Below are 8,662 nucleotides of genomic sequence, written 5' to 3'. Positions count from 1 at the left end.
TTGTTAAGTATGTGGGTCTGATTTAATTCTTATATGTGTTTTGAACGTTTCGTTAGTGTTTTTATTGAAACTTATTACAACTTAGGGTTGTATATTGCGTTGATTTCTTAAATCCTGTGATTATTTAAGATTAAAGAGTGAAATATTTGCTAAGAAACAGCGATTACAATAACTAAAATTGATCATAGAATACTCAATGCACAATATCAATCAAAACATCTTTAATCGTTTATTCATATTATAGCCCGCCACATAAATGTATCGATCTATACCATGTGCTCTCGAAAGCTTATCTACATAAATAGATCAACCCCACCATATGGCTTGTACACGACGACGACCGTGGCTGTTCGAACATACCTTTTCTATCTTCCATGGAAGCTTCTAACTACATATACAGACACAAAGATATTAATGTAAATCCACCAATCCAGTCACACGTATACATATGTATCAGAGAGAGAGAGAGAGAGAGAGAGAGAGAGAGAGAGATGTATTATACCTTTTACTTTATAAGTTGCAGGTTTGGCCGCATAGTAGGTTTCTTCTGCGGAAGAAATGACGACAAGTGCGAAGAGCACAACCAAGAGGAAAATTTGATAGCTCAACTTCATTTTCTGTGAATCTGTGTTGATTCTTGCATTATGCTTGATTTATATAGAGGTATATATAAATAGTTATAATGATGCTAGACTAATAATTTCTCCCTAAGAGTCTCTTTTTGTTTAATTCTTTGTTTTTTTAAACCCCCAAAAATTATTTGACTAATAAAAATTTGGTTAAAATTTAGGAGTCCATTATTATTTAGAGTTTTAAGTAGAAAAGTTTCATTATTTTTGGAAATTTTTTTAATATAGTTGTAATTTTTTTTAACAAAAAAGTCTCTATTATTTAACATTTTGCCTAAATTAACGAAAATGTTCTTTTTTATATTTTAACAAGAAATGACAGATTATATGATTTTTTCAAAATAATAAGACTTTTCTTTTATTATTTTAATTTTTTTTTTCCAAAATAATGAGATTTTTCTACATAAAACCCTTATTATTTAAATGTGTTTTGGTGATCAGTTTGTAGAATATTTCCCCTTGAATTTATTCATCTATTTAAATATTTGTATTTTTTGTTCATCTATTTAAAAACAAGGTTTGACTTTTAATTAAAGACTTAAAATCCAAATCATCATGTTTTTAAATGGACAAATAAAAAATACAAGCGAAAATATCATCTCGATGTTTCCGGTCTACTAGTCCTGACACTTCTTAAAGTCATTATCGGTAGTCTTCGAACATGTTTTTATGTCGATATATAAAATATTGGCTTCTATTGAGCAGTTCATGTATTTGTTGCGTAAGTGTTTCTTTATTAGAGGTGATGTTGGTTACCGACGATTAAATTTTAAGAAGTGTCTCGTTGATGAAAAAATCTTGGAGGGTTGGGGATAGGGAGTTCTTTCCCTCTCAATGGAGTCTCTCTTTTTCAAATGGATTTGACATTTTCTGAATCAAAGTAATAATTTATGGGTAAAGGTGATGAAAATTATTTTTGACACCGATGGTCTAATCGGAACTATATTACTTCCGGTTATTCAAACTCCATGTGGATTAATAGGGAAATATCTAGAAAAGTCATAATATTTTACTCTAATTTACGAAAAAATCTCAAACTAAAATTTGTTTATGAAAAAACATGAACGACCGTAAAACTAACAATTTGCCCATTTTTTTTTCTAGTTTATCGGTTCTATTACTTACCCGGTTGCATTAAAGTATCATTATTGTACCTAAATTTACGAATAAGTACCAAACTAAAATTAAGTGATGATTTAACTCATTTCTCCTTGTAACATATATATTACCAGTTTCATTGTTGACTAAGATGCATTGTCATTAAATTAAATAATGATATGTATATGCTGAGTTATATAATGTTATGTTTACAAAAAAAAAACTTGATATACTGATGTATTTTATATTTTTTGTAATATAAAATACATCCAACGAAGATTGCAATAATTATATAAACTAGTAACAACTTCCGCACCCAACAAAACTGTAAGCACACGCTTAGTGAGTTTTTCTCAAAACACATAACCGCTAAAACGAGTGATCATGAGACGATAATATCTTATATTCTTCAAACGGAGACGTGTGAGTTGTAGTTGCGCGTCGGTTGCACATTGACATATGTAAACGCAACCAGTAACTTGGTTGTTATAAAACATATCGTTGTGTGTAATTTGATGAGTAAGTACAAGCGAACACTTGGGTTGAAGTTATCCATTCCTTTTACCCTTGGAGGGATAAAAGCGATATTTGTGGGCCCCTCGATGATTTAGTGATGACAACCCTAAGTGCTTGGCCAAGCCTGGACTGATTTGATTTGTTCAATTAGTCAGTCGTCATAAATCAAAAATCGGGAAACAACAAATGGACAAAGAGAATGATTATAATCCATTTCTCAGTCCATATGATATCTAGAATGGAGGAATATATGATCTCTTATCTAATGGATACGTCATTTGACTAGGTCAGAGTTCGGCAGCAGCTTTAAGAGCTACGATTGCTAGTCGGGATCTTGGAGTCATACTTGAATAATAGTTTTAGACTTATCCAATTGGGAGACTGTTGAATTAGATGTCTAAGCCCATAACTATTATTGGTATGTACTCGACCCGAGAGTAGCATGGTCCATTTGGGTTGCACTTCACGGAAACAATTTGTATGGATAATCTTTTGAGAATAGTATATTTATGATTTATTAATATATTATAATTTATAATATATTAATATGAAATCATATTATTTAATTAGTATTGATCAAGAATTAATTTGGTGATCAAAAGAGACTAATTAAATATGGACTCTTATATATATATATAGAATGTGCCAATGTTCATTTAGGATGGGCTAAGCTTGCATGGATAGTCCATGGAGTTTTTAACCCATGGATCCTATGGAAATGAAAGGTCATGGGTATTAGGGTTTACATGGATGTAACCCTAATCCACCATACTATATAAAGAGGTCCTTGGCACTTGAAATTGACACTAGAGTGTGAAGAAAGAGGGCATAGCCGATTTTGAACAAGTGTATACTATTCTCTCAAGCCTTCCAAGTTGATTTGATGATTTGTGATTCCATTTGAGGCTTCCACACTATTGGGGATAAGCTCTTAAAGGTTCAAGACTTCAAGCTCCATCAAAAGGTATGTCATCTAACTAGAATCTTGTAGTATAGTTGCTCCGCAATATGCTAGTTAGGATGATGTTTTGGAATTTTGTATATTTGCATGTATAATAGTGAAAACATAGATTCAAGCCACATAGGGTTGCATGCACACCATATGAGTGTTAGAATGCTCAAAACACATCAGTGGTATCAGAGCCTAGGCTTGGTTTTCAGTTATACTTGATGCAATTGCTGAAAAAATCGAAAATCTGGCTTTCTGGACAGTGGACTCGCCGAGTCCACTGGGGGACTCGCCGAGTCCAAGAGGAAATTCATCCTACTCGTCGAGTAGGTTCATACACTCGACGAGTAGGAGGCCCTGAGTGTAGATTTTTGACTTTTAAGGCTGGAATTGGACTAGAATCATTACCCTAAGCTGTTTTTGATCTTATAAACATGTTTTTGATATGGTAATGATCATTCTAATCCAATTCAAAAGATAATTGTCAATAGATTCATGTTTTGTATTCGTTTAATGGTTAGGCTAATTACATGAAAATTGCTTGATTTGAATTGTCTTGTTCATATGAGTTTAATCTAGATCATAGTTTTTCTTGACATTTTTATTTGTTTGTTAGATGATCTAAATGGCCTTTAATGGATTCCATAACTTGTCCTCAAGTTATGAAAAACCAAAAGTTTTTTTCGTTAAAAGAGTTTTTAAAGCCATAGGTTATAGAAACTTGAAGAGTCTTTTTCCATAAATTGTTTTATGACATCCATAACTTGTCCTCAAGTTATGGATTTTCAAGAGTCTTGCCATTAAAAGCCATATTAAACTCATATGTTATAGATTCCAAAAGTTTCTTGAATTGTTCAAAACTTGCCCTCAAGTTTTGGAATTTGTAAAGTTGCACTTTTGAATACTTTAGTTCCAAACCCTAGAATTTTAAATAGTTTAAAAGTTCAACCCTTATACTAATACAATATTATAGGTTTAATATATATATATATATATATATATATATATATATATATATATATATATATATATATATAAGAGTAAAAGTCATTCTTACTGTTAGTAGGCCTCATTCAAGAAGTCGGTCTATAAGGGGGGTATAAGGTTACTGCCTATAAAATGGCAGTTTAATGGGTGTCCACTCTCACCCACCGCTTCCTTGACTGATGGAGGGTCGTTAGCCGAACGGGTAGGACAAGGATTATAATTCTCATTAAAAGTATAATGATAAATATAAAGTAACTAAACCTTTATAAATTCCCAATCTTAGTTACTTTTGGAAAATGTGAAATTGGTGCTAACCCATGAAATTACACTTTGTACCTTACCAAGTCGTTGGTGGAGCGTGTGTGGGTAACCAACACACTAACATGGACTAGTAAGAGTGGAAAAGGGTGACTTAATGTTTATCATAGATCGGTGGAGTGCGTGTGGGTAACCGACACATCGATTAGGTGATAAAACTAAGGGTACCAGGTTAATTTGGATGGTTATTCACACCTTGTTTGTGATCCTCGGCATCCCAGTCACAAACTTGAGAGGGCACAATCGAGATTTAAACATGTCATTGAAAATTTAAATGAATCTCAAAAGATCTAGGAGTTTCAATCCAATAAAAACCTAATACCTATTTCGTTTTTCATGGTGGAAATTGGTGAATCGTCATTCGCCTACCTTCAAATATTTTGTAGCTTGGATTACGGCATCCCTCTTCCAATTTATAAAATATTGTGTTGGGTCCTAGCCTTAATATTTCATATTGGGTGTTCTATTAAGGACTTAAATCAACTAACTTGACCCTAATTGATTTTACCTATTTGCTAATTGGGTCCTAGCCTTAATATTTCATATTGGGTCCTAGCCTTAATATTTCATATAGTGAATTCGTCAAAGACTACTATGTGACAGATCACGACATGACCCTAATTGATCTTACCTATTTGCTAATTGCTGCTGAATCAACAATGATTTGGTGCAATGGTCAAGCAAATCTGATTGGAAGGTCTACATCCCAAGTTGACATGGACATCCTAGAAAAGTTTCCTTCTGCTAAAGGAAAGGAATTGGGCATGGTCAAAAGTTTTGATCGTAAGAGAAAGGCCAAATCTGAGACTGCTCCATGTTAGCCTGTGTGTTTCTATTGCCAAAGACAGGGACCTTGGAATCGAAGCTGCCCAGACTACCTGAGAAGTTTAATCATAATGTATGGTTCTGCTTCAGGTAAGTTTACTATCTAACTCTGTTAAGGTTCTAATTGTTGATGCTTAATACATGATGTGACTAGGTTGCATTTTGATGTTTGGCAGGATCAAGAAAAGGGAAGGAAGCTTAAAAGAAGAGTATGTTGAATCTGATCGCGAAGATGGATTTCTATCGCATGGTTCGAAGATCGGGTTTCTGAGCTACTGCTTGAGAGTTATGATAGATTGCTAGGAAATATGTAATAGCATAGTTTTTCACTTATAATTTCATTGTAGGGAAAAGTTTTTCCGCATTTTATAAATAAATAAAATTTTGTTTTTATTTTATTTTATATCTCCTTGCAATGACATTTATGAAAAATTGATGTTTGTATGTTTCTAGGAATATTGATAATATGAATTTGATTCTTTCACTTGTGGTAGTGTCTAAATTTACCAAATAATGAAGATTCTCATCACCCAAGTTTCAATTGGACCGAAACTTGGAATCATGCAAGTTGTATTGTATGATGAATGAGAATTTTCATCTTTGGAAAATTAAGACTAATTCATTGTTCACATGTATATGTGAGTCAAGTGAAGGACTAAGGGATTGAGTGTACGTTCTTTTGCACTGGTCAAGTCCACCACAAAGATCGATAAGACTATTCGTCATGATTTACTAAAGTTTAGTAAATATGGTTATACTTACAAGTTTAAGTATAATTCTGAAGCATTGGAAAAGTTTTAATGTATGGCAGAACGAATGAGAAGAATCAAATTAGGCAGAAAGATAAAACTTTCTCAAATCTGAAAAGATGGGAGAGTACTTTAGTATCATGTTTTATGGTCATCTTAATGATTAAGAAACCATATCACAATTGATCCTCTAAGGACATCTTAGTGCATTCCTATGGCTAATAAGAGGAATCATGAATTGTTGAAATGGTTAAATCAAGAAGATGAGTCATACTTCGTTCCAAAACAATTCTTAGAGTCATACTCCAAGATTGTAACTTGAGTGACATATCTTAAAGAAGGTTTATAACACTTGTCAAATGTAGAGTAAAATGTTTTCTACTCTTGTACATTTGAAATTGGTAAGTTGTGATGTTTTGGATAAAACAAAGACCAACTAAGGCCAATTATGTGAAGTGTTTGTCTTGGTAAGAATCCGCACTAACTCTTGAATGTTTTCTTTGTCAAGGAATGGTTCTTGACAAGATAATCTTATATGTCAAGAGGTCAGTGGGAGTCTTAAAGATCTTGAAAAGGTTCAAGAACTAATCAAGAATAAAACCGGTTGTTTATCACTAGCGCACGACTTGAGGTTTGTAGTCCATCGTGTTGACATACTCTTATTTCGGTGCCCATTCCAGTTAAAGTTGACTATACATGTGAGTTCTATGAGTTCTTAATTGTTTGCATAACTACTTGGAAGCAATGGTAGGCCCTTGTGTTGTCAGGTGGCAAGTAATTAAGAATGAACAAGTTCAGTCCATATGAGTTTGGATTTGTCACTAACCTTGTCTTGTGATTATGGTTTTGACAAATTCACATGGATAGGAACACATACACCATAAAATCTAAGTGTCATAAGGTTTCTCTCCGATTCATGAAAATAATGGTGAGGAAACACTTTCACTAAGTAGATTTTAAGGAGATAGAATTGTGATATTTTCATTCTCAAATTCGTTAGTGGAGCGTGTGTGGTTAACCGACACACTAACATGGACTTGTGAGAAATAGCAAAGGTCTAAACAGTTGAGACCATGATTACGGCATCCTTTTTCATTGTTCTAAAACTATTTAGACACACATGTGAGCTATCTAATAAAAGGTATATGATTTTGATAAAGTCTTATCAAAGCATCTCGTATCAGAAATCTGAACTTTGGTAAGTCAATAAAGTATTGATTTCTAGAAGTCCAGCTGATTTCTGAATATATGTCAAAGCTAGTGGGAGCATAAGTGTTATGCTAATAATAATTATCATGTTAGTGGGAGCATGATTATTATGTTAAGTATTGCAAGTTAGCAATGTTAATTATAGAAAACATAAGTTTCAACTAGCAAAGTGTACTTTGCAGGGTTTGAAAAGTTGTTTTACTATAATTAAGGGAGAGGAAATTATACTTCATTCCAATTCTAAAAGCTTAGATTGTGAATCTTTAATCAAATTTGGTCATGATTACATTATTTGCGTTCTAAAATTCGATTATGATTACGGCATCCCTTTTCATAATTCGAATTATGAGAACATGGCAAATTATAAGAAATATTGTAGCAAAGGACTGGTCAAGTATCATGTCTTAATGTAAGACATCATGAATCGTATCTTGTATGCTTCGGATATAGGATCGATTCATGTGCTATAATACTTATCCGGTCTAAATTTTCCAAATGCCTAGGGCATTAAGGGGGAAAAAGTACTTGAACTGGATATGACTAAAATGATTAAGCAATTGTCAAGGACAATTTGAGGTTTTCCAAATATTGGTTGCTCATGGACAATTGGAAGTATAAGTGTTAATTTTGGAAGGACCATATTGACATATTCTGGAAGGAGGCAACTCTTGTTCAGAAGTGATAGTCAAAATGGGAATGTGGAAATGTTTCCATAGGTAGAAGGTATTCATTAAATCTGTGTAAGATTAGAAAACTTAATGCAAGAAGGATGTTCAAAGGAATGTACTTTGAATTTGAGACTTCGTTTCCAAGGAATTTCTCTCAATTGGAATACTTTGTAAATGTCTGTTGCCAAGTCTTTGTGACTTTTGTGCATAGTCATTACAAGAGAATCAATGCATATAAGTTTAGAATCTAACAGATTTCAGTAAATGGCAAAGAACCTTGTATTCTTACATTTGCGGTAAGGATTTGGGATTGTGAAATGAGCATCATTGGAATCATGTTCAATTGGGCTATTTCACAAAGTAAGGATCATAGACAAACATAGTGTGCATACTTGGAGTATGGCATAACTATTGTTTGGACAAACATAATGTGTATGCTTGGAGCATGGCATAGCTATTGTTTTAATTCAAGTATTAGGTTGATAAATCGTAACATTATAAAATAAATAATGTGTAATCAATATGGTGATCAATAAAAGGTGTTTTATTTATATTCATAAGTTCTGAGACCATATTGGATTCGATTATTCTTGTATTTCACTTTGCATGTTTTGACTTTCCGAATAACTAGGTTATTCAAACTCTCCACAGTCAATCATAATTTGGAAGAAGGTATGAATCAAGACTGTCATGAATTGGGCTTGTAGATGTCTA

The 8,662-nt window shown here is 32.9% G+C and overlaps 1 long non-coding RNA gene across 1 annotated transcript; it reads right to left on the bottom strand.

Annotated features, from left to right (window-relative positions):
• Positions 1–206: 206 nt before the first annotated feature.
• Positions 207–632, bottom strand: LOC145140971 (uncharacterized). The gene is made up of 2 exons (XR_013722379.1): positions 503–632; positions 207–388 (listed from the first exon to the last, which is right to left on the bottom strand). It is a non-coding gene; the product is annotated as an uncharacterized LOC145140971 (long non-coding RNA).
• Between the last annotated feature and the right edge of the window lie 8,030 nt (positions 633–8,662).

Source organism: Lactuca virosa, chromosome 9 (assembly GCF_052849685.1).
Source record: "Lactuca virosa cultivar CGN04683 chromosome 9, Lactuca_virosa_CGN04683_v6, whole genome shotgun sequence".
Lineage (NCBI taxonomy): Eukaryota > Viridiplantae > Streptophyta > Magnoliopsida > Asterales > Asteraceae > Lactuca > Lactuca virosa.
Note: the sequence above shows the minus strand (reverse complement) of the source record. Positions and strands in the feature narration are given on the sequence as shown.